Genomic DNA, 11,010 nt, shown 5'->3' on the forward strand with positions numbered 1-11,010 from the left:
CCCTTCTTTCTACTTTCTTCAGTTGTTTCCATGAGGAACGCTGAGAGAATAAAGAAACAAACAAGAAAGTAAAAATAAAAAAGAAATAACTAATATACATATTACCTAAGTCCTTCTCATTCCTCAGCCCTACTCTTTCTACCATCTCTGCTCAATTATGAAAAATGAAATTCAGAATAAACCAGAAGGAAAGAGAAATAAATAAAGTCAAAGCAAAAGGATTTTTTTTTATTTGGAAATAGGCCCAGTAAAATTAAGTTACTAAAAATAAGAAGCTGGAGGAGAGGAGAGGAAAAGTTTTTAACTATTAGCCTAATGGAGTAGGGAAAGAGATAGGTCAAAAAAAGAGAGTAATAACTAAATAAACGAGAGAAAGATAAATGAACAATTTACATAAATTCAAAGGCCTTGTGACAGATCAAGAAAGCAGGAGGGAAAGGAGGAGATGCTGTGGGAATAGACTAGTGTCAAAATAATCACAGGGACAAAGTGCTGCTTTAAAAGATTTTTTAAATCAATATAAAATAAATAGGAAAAAAGCCACAAGGCTGACAACCATAAATTTAAATGTGAATGGATTAAACAATTCAGTAAACCAAAAGACAGTGACAGACAAAACCCAATAATGTCTTATTCTGTAATATATATAAATCACATCCAAAAAACAGGCACGTACAGAATAGAACAAAATTTACTACTTATCAAGTGAACCCAGAAAAAGTGTCACAATCCTGCTATCAGCTAAAGCATAAATAGAATTCAAAATATCAGTAGAGATAAACAGGGAAACTATATTATGCTTAAAGGAAATACAAATTATAGACTGCTGTAAACACTAAAAATATGTGTACCAAATGGCATGGCAACTAAATTCATAAAAGAAAAGCTTACTGAATTAAAAAAAAAAACCCAACATAGCAGCACGGTATTTGTAGGAGACTTTAATGTGATTATTTCAGAACTAGAAAAAAATCTAACAGAAAAATAAAAAGGGGAAAATATAGAACTGAACAAATTGTATCATTTATAACTGAAAAATTTCTTCTGAATTAGAATATAAATGAATATATATATTGCCTGAGTCCTTCTCATCCCTCAAGTCCTTCTCTAGCTCCTTTTCTCCATCAATTTGCTCCCCCCAAAATCAGAAGTTGAATGAACAGAAGACCCAGGTTCAAATCTCAGCAATAACACCTACCAGATGTGTTTCTTTAGATGAGGCAACTGAGGTTGTATTATCTACCCTTACCAGAGTAGCATAAGGAAAAGTACTTTGTAAACTGTAGAAAACTATAGAAATGTCTGGTTTATTATTCAAATATATAAAAAGAAGTACAATGGACTATTGCCTCAGCAAAACAAAATCCAGGGTGAAAAGGTCTCCTTAAACAAGGTGTTTCCTATGTGTATGTTAATATTATCCAATGTTTCCTGACAAATATAATTATGTGGATATATTTACTCAGAACTAATGTTTTAAATGAGATTTAAGTCAGGAAGATATATGCATCTCTAAATCTCATGGAGAATATCCTACATAGAATCCAAGCAAAAGTATTTCCTTTAGACAGTAAGGTTCTCCTAATGCTCCTATTCACAGTTACTTTTGTCCTAACTGTTTTGACATCAAGAACACTACAAAGTACTCTCAGTGAAACCCATAGTTATCTGAAGAAGACAGAACTAACTCCAGGGAAAACTAACTCACTCTAGGGGGAAAAAAGTGGATAAAAAGATATATTGTCCATACTATGTATATCCAATAAGACAGGCAGCCTACTGAGTTAATTAGGTTGACTTTCTTCTCCTCTCCCTATGCATTCTCTCTTCCTTAGTCATCGGATCCATTCCCATGCATTCAATTATCATCTCAGCACAGATGACTCCCAGCCTTAATCTCTCTTTTGCACTACATTTCCCCACCTCAAGCTCCATTGATCTGCCACTGTCTCAAACTCAACATGTCCAAAACGGAACTCCTACACTTCCTTCCAGACCTCACAGTTTCTGGTGAGATCTGTATCCTCCCAGGACCAGGCATGTAACCTTGCAGTCAATCTACCCTATTCTCTTTTCCTTCCCTTCCAAATCCAATTAATTGCCAAGACCTGCTGATCCTATCTTCCCAACATCCCTTGAATGTGTCCTCTTTACTCCACTCACACTACTGTTATCACCTCTCTTCACCAGGACCTATTACAGTAGCCTCCTAACAGGTCTCCACTGCCTCCAGTCTCTCTCCTCTCTAATCTATTCTCTGAATAGTTGCCAAAATAATCAAGGTCTGACAACATCACTTATTTGCTCAAAAACCTTCAGAGAGTAAGACAAATTAAAAATTTCCTTATCCAGGTATTTAAGGTTCCCAGATAATCTGGTTCCTACCCTTCTTTCTAGCCTTATTCCATAATACTGTCCTTTAAGAACTCTGTTTTCCAGAAACACTGTACTATTAGCTGTTTGCCAAGTTCAACATTGCATCCCTTTGTTCCATGCCTTAACAATAATTATCCCAATTTCTAGATCATGAGCCTAACCTATATTTCTCAGAATTCTTATCTTTTTTTCAAGATTCAACTCAGGGGCTACCTACTCTATTAATTAATAATTAATTAAGCCTTCCTCATTCCCTCCCCCAAGTGTTAGTGGTCTTTTCCTCTTCAAATTATTATGTATTTACATATATGTGTACACGAATTTCCTCTGACTGAATGAACTTTCCTTGAGGGCAGAAACTATTTGTTTTTTGTCCTGGTGTGCCTAGTGCCTACAACTGGGTCTGGAAATAATAGACACTTAGTAAACATTTGCTGACTACTGGTATACTTGTGCTATAGTAGAAAAAGAAGTAAATCTAGAGTAAGAGGACCTTGGTGACCATGGACAAGATGCTCCATTTGTCTAGAATTCCCTCATCTGTAAAATAAGGGGGTTGGGCTAAATGACCTTTAAATTTCCTTCCAACTCTAAATACATTTTGTGTTGTATCTCTTAGTGATATATAAGCTTCTTGAGGGCCATCTCTATGTCCATGGATTTGGGTCCCCCATCACCTTGCACAGGGTTCTGCACGTAAAACGTGAGCAATAAACATTTGCTGAATGAACAAATACGCATAGGAAAACTTAAACAATACACAAAAGGCATTTAATGCTAAGTGCCAAGTGAGAGGTACAGACACTAACAGCTGCAGGAGTTAGGAGGATTCCAGAAGGGCACTCTGTGGGCTGTGGTGGTCAAGCCTTCCAGAAGGAGTTAGAGCTTTGGCTGGCCCTGGAGGCATAAAGAAAATAGGACAGAAAGTAATTATACCTCGAAGTGATTAGTATCTCCTCCAACCCTACCTCCCACCCTCACTCCCAACCCCTTTTGATAGCATATGCCGTTTGAGCAAGGCAGAATTCTCTAGAAGGCTCAGAAATGCCAACTATAATTCAGTCCAGATGTGCATAGAAAGACAATGCTTAATGACAGATGTGTAACATTGTGCAAGCCTCTCACAGACCCTAGGTTTTGTAATTGTTCCATACTGCAACTTTCTGATGTATCCAAAGCAACCCTCTCCAAAAATTCAGTTCCATAGATTTAAGGGGAAAAAAATTCACATTCAAGTAATGATGAGTGGCTAGAAGACACACACACACACACACACACACACACACAAAGGCAAGAGGAAAACTCAAACAAGATCTTCAAACTCAGCCGTCTCTCCCAAGATGGCAGAATCCATGACACAAAAAGAACAGGAGGTTAATCGAGATATCCTCCTCTAGAATCACCAGATTTTGGATTCTAGAGGAAGGAGGCTCCTTTCCTCTACTTAAGGTAGGGGTTCCCAGGCCAGTACCACTAGTTTTGCAAGAAGCTTATTAAAGAATTTGGTAATTTCACAAACATAGTAGCAGTAGTAGTTGTTCATTCATGTCTGTTTCTTCATTCCCCCATTTGGGGTTCTCTTGGCAAAGATACTAGAGTGGATTGCCATTTCCTTCTCCAGCTCATTTTACAGATGAGGAAACTGAGGCAAAGAGGGCTAAGTGACTTGCCCAGGGTCACACAGCTAGTAAGTATCTGAGGCTGGATTTGAACTCAGGAAGATGAGTCTTCTTGACTCCAGGCCCAGCACTCTACCCACTGCACCACCCTAGCTGCCCTCACAAATACAGGATATTTAATATGCCTTAACTTGAATATTTTATCTTTTTTCAAGTTGATGAAGGGATAGTAGAGAAAAGGAACGTTTCCTCCCCAGGTAATATGGAAAGAAATTACTGCTCCTTTCTGCATGGGGCATTCTGAAGGTACATTATGCTCTAAGACCAAAGTGTTTTTCTCTGGGGTTGATATCCTGTTGAAAACAACCCAAGCAATACTTTTCTTCTCTGCTCAGAAAAAGAATTTAATTGAGTGAAACTAGCCATGACCTATCTTGCCTTAGCCTAATTCATTTTTTGCTGTTTAACACACAACAGACAAGGTGAAGACCTCTTTTGAAAAGAAGCCCTTGGGGCAGCTTGGTCGCACAGTGGATAGAGCACCAGCCCTGAAGTCAGGAGGACCTGAGTTCAAAACCAGTCTCAGACCAAACACTTAACATTTACTAGTTGTGTGACCCTGGGCAAGTCGCTTAACCCCAATTGCCTTTAAAAAAAAAAAAAGGAAAGAAAAAAAAGAAGAAAAGAGGCCCTTCAGAGATATTTATGATCAATTTTAAACATGGCAGCATTAAACAGTGGAGTTCTGGATTTGCCATTTGAGGACCTGGCTTCCCTTCCCTGATTGTCATCTGCTTGCTGTGGGATCTTCCTTGGGCAAGTCATTCAACCTTTGTGATCCTCATTTTCCTTATCTGTAAACTGCAGTGTGGGGGGGACTGGACTAGGGAGATTTTGTGTAACAGAGACAGGAGGAGAAATCCTGGGATGTGAGAGAGGAAACAAAGACCACAGGCTTCCTCTCAAAGAGCAGGAGGAATGCCACAGACATCCCCCAAGAAAAACATGTCATTGGTCCCCAGGACAGTCTACTTTAACTGAAAGCAATTAAACCAAATGAGGAAGAGAACCTATTCTCTGGAGAGTCTACCCTACTCCCCCCCCCCATAGCACTGCCAATAACCTTTCCCCCATCTAAAAACTCCCAGGAGTTAGCAGAGAAATGCAAGATACAAGGACGGCAAAATAAAGATTCATTGAAAGGAAGGACTACCCCCACTGGATGTTGGCCCCCTGGAACAAAGCTCTGATCGCTCTACCCTAGTTATAGTTTTGCAAACAAGAGGTGTCATGATTTTGGTAGCACCAGGGAGAGCTCCCAATGAAATGATTTCATTGGTCAGAAGAGAATTCAGCCTTTTTATCCTCAGCAGCTCATGTCTTCTTTATTTGGCTTTGTTCTTAATTGTGGTCCTTCTACCCTTGAAAAAGCAAGCCATCATCACTAAGGGAACACTGTTGTATCTTTATGCAATAAAGGACTATCTGAATCAGAGGCTAATGCCACATCTTCTAGGCACTTTTGGAGTTGAGCTGGGAAGTTGGGCTCGTCTGTAAGCTTAACAGACAGGTTCCTTAGGAGGTTGAAGCTGCTTCTTCTCTAATCATCAAGAAATGATTCCCATTGTGACCTGAATTCAAATTCTGTCTCAGATACTTACTAGCTGTGTGACCCTGGGCAAGTCACTTAACTGTCCGCCTCAGTTTCTTTATCTGTAAAATGAGGAAGATATAATAATAGCACCCACCTCCCCAGGTTGTTGTGAGGATCAAATGAGATAATATTTGTAAAGTGCTATATAAATTCTAGGTATCATTTACACAGACCAGGAATGCTTAATTTTTTCATATTCTGAGCCACTTTAGCAGTCTAGTGAAGGCTATACACCTCAGAATAATGTTTTGGGTTTTTTTTTTTTAATGCTTAAAGTAAAATACATCAAGCAATTACATTGAAATACTGTTATCAATTTTTTTAAAGTTCATGGACTTCTGATTAAGAATTCTTGATCGAGGTTAAAGTCAATCAATCCACAAGCACTTACTAAAACGCCTGTTATGTGCCAAGTACTATGGTAGGCAGTGAAAATAGGAATGAAATGAACTCTGGCCTCAAGACACTTACATCCCCCAGGGGCAGATAACAAGGTACTGAATAAAGGTGGCAGCAGTGTGAGTGAAGGGGGCAGATATGAGAGATTCTATGTCAACAGAACTGACAAGAGTTGGCAAATGACTGGATACACGAGGTATGGGAGAGCGAGGAGCCAAGGACGGCTCAAGATTGCAAACCTGGGTTACTGGAATGTGATGGTGCAGCATTCAACAAACAGGGAAACTCAGAGGGGGGCCCGGTTTGAAAGGAGAGAGGAGGTTTACTTTGAACACGTTGAGTTTGAGATGTCTGCAGGGCCTCCAGTTGGAAATGTTCAACGGGCAGCTAGGGATACAGACCTAGAGTTCAGGAGACACAGTTAGGCTCTAGACATACGTTTGGACTTATCAGTATAGAGATGGCAACTGAACCCCTAGGAGCCTTCCTCAGATATTTCTTGGGCCACAGAAGTGACTTTGGGTCATAAGAGGCTAGGCCAATAGAAGGGAGCACGAGATCTAGCTTACACCAAGCTGGAAGGACCTTAAATTTAGGACTCATGAAAGCCTATGTGTCATCATCAGAAGACTAGCCTAGCCAAGTCCATAGACACCAGCCCATCAACAGAAATTTAGCTACCAAATAATGACTTTTTCTGGCCAGAGATGCATAAAGGCATTGATGGGGCTTGGCAGTGGTGAAAAGCATACCCAAGCTGATGAAACAGCTCATCTGAAGTAGAGTCCCACCTGTATTGCTTCAGTAACAGATTCTAGAAAAAAGAGTCTGGTTTTGTTGTTCAATTTCAATTTTCACATGGGATTCCAAAGATTCTTTCACTGACATAAACAAATTATTATAGTTTTTTTTTTATTTGTTTGTCTCACTGAGGCTCCAAATGAAAGCTTCGACCAGCTCCATTTCTGATCTGAGATTCTTCCCTTCTTAGACAGCCTGGTGTCCTATATCCATCTCTGGGTGGGACTGGGGCTCACCATATTGGAGCTGGCCTTACTGCACGTAGACACACTATTGGATTAGCAAATTTCAGTTCAGGAGTCCTGAGCCTCAACCTCTCAAGTGGCAGGAATTATAGGCAGGCACCACCACGCCCTCAAATGATTTCAGTTTTTAAAATGTATTTTCTAACTCAAGTAGTGTGTCAATTTAAACTGATTTTTGAAAACTCCTTGGACAATTAAAAGCTGTCAAACTGTTCTGAGCTGTGTTCTGTAAAGGATTATAATGGTCTCATTTCAATAAGTCACAAATGTGTATAGGACTAAATCAAGTGCTTTCCTCACAACAACCCCATGAAGTGTTGTCTTGTAAATAATATTATATACATTTTATAGACAAGGAAGTAGAGGCTCAGAGAGGTTCCATGCAGTCACAAAGCGAGCATTACAGATAGCATTTCAAACCCAGTCTTGTCTGACAAGCCCAGGGCTTTTCCCACTATTGTAGTACCTGCCTACCTATCTCCCAGGGTTGTTGTGAAGATCAAAAGAGATATTTGTAAAGCACTTAGGTCATGGCCTGGCACAAAGTAGGCACTTAATATTTCCTTCCTATACCAAATGTTCCCTTCCTATACCAAACTGCCTTTTTCACAAGCCTCAGTTACACTTGAAACCAGTTATCTTAGAGTGTGAAGCCACTCTAAGTGTGAACCTGAACTAAGGATAAGATACATTCTAGCATGATGGAATACAGAAAGTCAGGGGGGACATCCTTAAGGGGTGGAATGGAACAGGTTAGCATCCAGAAGTAATAGCAATCATGGCATTTTAAAGATGGCGTGAGCTGCTGCCAGAAACAGACAACAGCACTACCCTATCTCCACCCCCTCTGAAGATGATTTTTAAAAGTGTTGGTCCGGGCTTGTGGTCAGTGTTTCTAAGATGACCCTTCAGTGCAGGGCTATGCCCTCTGGAGTGAGGACAAAAGGGGGAAGTGAATAACCATTTATTAGCTGCCTACTATCTACCAGGAATTGTGCTGAGGTGCTTACAAGTATTATCTCAATGGATCCTCACAACAACCCTGGGAGCTAGGTGCTGTTATTATCCCTTTTCACAAAGAGGAAATGGAGGCAACCAGAGGTGAAGGGACTTGCCCAGGACCACCTGCCTAGTGTTGGAAGCCAGATTTGACTTTAGGTCTTCCTGCCTCCCGGCCTGCGCTCTCTTTGTTCACTGCACTGCCTCGCCTCCCTCTGATGAAAACCCTGTATGACAGGCCAATGCAGCCCGGAGTGTCTGGTGACCTGAGAGATTTTCTCTGAGAGGTTGTGTTCCTTGATCACTTGCGGGGGAACAGATGTTCTGAAAAGAAGGGGCAGCGAATCCAAGCTTGACCCCTCCACAATAGCCCTTCCCCGTTCTCTCGGCATGGCTGTTGGGATGCTTAGCGGCCCAATGTCCTCAGACTCTGATGCTTCACCGTCCTTCTTCAAACGCGTCTTAATGACTCCTCACTTGAGGTCCATTTACACCACTCTCTGCATCCACAACATTGTCTCTACTGGCCTCCAGGTCACTCGCTCTCCAGCTTTCTCAATTACGTTAGTACTCGCTCTGCTTCCCACTTTTCCTTGTGGACTTCATTAGTCATGAAGGTGGCTCCTCTAACAACCTGACCACACCATTCCTCAACTCCACTGCGGTCAAGAAGCATTTATTTAGTGCTTATTATGTGCCAGGTACCACATGAAGCCTTGGGGATATAGAGAAAGGCAAAACACAAATCCCGCCATTGAGGAATCTCATGGGAGAGAGAACACGCTAACAAGAGCCGTGCAGAATAAACTGAAGGTAATCTCAGGGATAACTCCAGCATTGAGGAAGACCAGGAAGATTCTCTTATGGGAACTACACTGTAAGAGGTTGAGGAAAGCGGGTGGTAAAATCGAGGCATCAGGCACACATAAGATGGAGTAGTAGAGAGGAAAAGAAACAGGATGGTCACTGGACGGGGCAGAATTAAGATTAGGGGAAATGACTTGGTAGGAAGATGGGAAGAAGCTATCATATAGGGAGAAATTGAAAGGAGAAAGAAGAGACAGAAACAAGGTAGGGAGGACTGAAAAGGGTGGGGAAAGGGGGAAGGACGAAAAGAGGGAGAGAGGAGAGGAGGGTGGGAAGGGGAAGAGAGAGGGAAAAAGGGATAAGGAGAAAGGGAGACAGAGAAAGAGGGAGAGGAAGAAGAGAGATGAGGGAGAGAGAAGGTGGAAGGAGGGGAGTAAAAGAGAGGAGAGGAAAGGAAGGAAGAAAGGGAAAAAGGAAAGAGAAAAGAGACAGAGAAAGGGAGCGAGCAAGGGAGGGAGGAGAGGGAGAAGAGGGGGAGAGAGAGAAAGAGAGAGAGAGAGAGAGAGAGAGAGAGAGAGAGAGAGAGAGAGAGAGAGAGAGAGAGAGAGAGAGAGAGAATGAATGTGTGGAATATGAGGCGTGTCTGGAAAAAGTGGAAGGAAATTAAAATCAGGGGACTGACCTTAGTGCAGAGTAGATACCTCTTCTGTGACCTGAGGATAGGAGAGCGTGGATAATGCTGAGAAATTTGATGGCAGGTGGGCTGAGGAAGCACATGTTGGATGAAGTTGGAGGGTGCAGGTAGAAACAAGAGAAAATTCAGATCCCATGCTGTGAAGAACAAACTAAAAAACGGGTAAAGGGAAAGGAAGGGGCAGAAGCATGAAGCCTAGCTGAACTTAGATATCACAACTTTGTGAAGTCTGACTTTATAACTTTCTCCCAAGTTACAAAAGAGGCCCTGGAACACAAGTGGAGAAACCAGATGGTTGGATTTACTCAAGTCTGAGGATTCATCCAGATGGGGAGATGGTCACGGGGGGCAAAGAATTCTAGGATACTAAATGGTGGAACATTAAAGCAAATGAATGGCCATGAGGTCAAAATGGCTTTGGAAAGCAAGTGAAGTCAAAGTTGGGGAGACGAACTGATTGAACAGGGTTGGGCCACAGGCTTGGAGGTCACAAAGAGGGCCAAGATTCAGTTGAGTGTGAAATCAAAGGGAGCAGTTGAAAGATCAGTAGCATTAGAATCTGTTTGAGGTCTTGGTGGTGGTATAATTTGGAGAGACTGAGGCTGCTCACAACCTGTCACCCTCAATGCCCAGGTCTCCCCTTCCATGTCAACTCCTGCTTGGCTTTTAAAATCTTTCACACCCTGGCCTCTTCTTCCCTTCCCCGTCTTCTTCTATACGACTGCTCTTCACATTTACTATAATGCTACAATTGTCCATCTTGCTGTTCCTTGTGGGGACATCTCAAGTTACGCCTTGTCAGCAGTGCTAGAAGGAAACAGCAGAACCCCGAGTTCCAAACCAGGCCCTGCCCCCAGATCCAGCATTTTCAGGGCTTCCTCTCTAAGAATGCCTTCTCTCACCTCTGCTGCCTTATTTCCTTCCCAATCCTTTAATGTATCTATTCCCCATGGGTCTTATCCTTGGCTGCCTTTTCCTTCCACGCACTGTTCTTTCTCTTAGCAATCCCCTTCCATCCCGTCGTTGTAACTGCCACAACACTACAAATCACTACCAAATCTGTCTTCTTTGTTGAACTCTCTTGTTTGCAGGACATTTCCATCTGGATGACTGCTCAGATTCAACACATCGAAACCTGCTTGTCTTTTCCCCAAGTATGTTCCTCCTTGTGAATTATTCCTCCCTGTGGCACCACCTTTCCCCCTTTCTCCCACATTCATAACCTTGGGGCTAGACTTGACTCTTTCTCCCTCACCTTTCATATCCAATCTCTTATTCACATTCAGGGTTTTGTGGCGTATAAGCACTTTCCATGTAACAACCCTTGGAAAAAAGGTAGTGGAAGTATTATCACCCTCAGTTTACAGCTAAGGAAACTGAGGCTCTGGAAAATCAAATGCCTTGCCCACCATCACC

This window comes from Phascolarctos cinereus, unplaced genomic scaffold (genome assembly GCF_003287225.1).
Source record: "Phascolarctos cinereus isolate Bilbo 61053 unplaced genomic scaffold, phaCin_HiC Scaffold_9;HRSCAF=440, whole genome shotgun sequence".
NCBI classification, from domain to species: Eukaryota; Metazoa; Chordata; class Mammalia; order Diprotodontia; family Phascolarctidae; genus Phascolarctos; species Phascolarctos cinereus.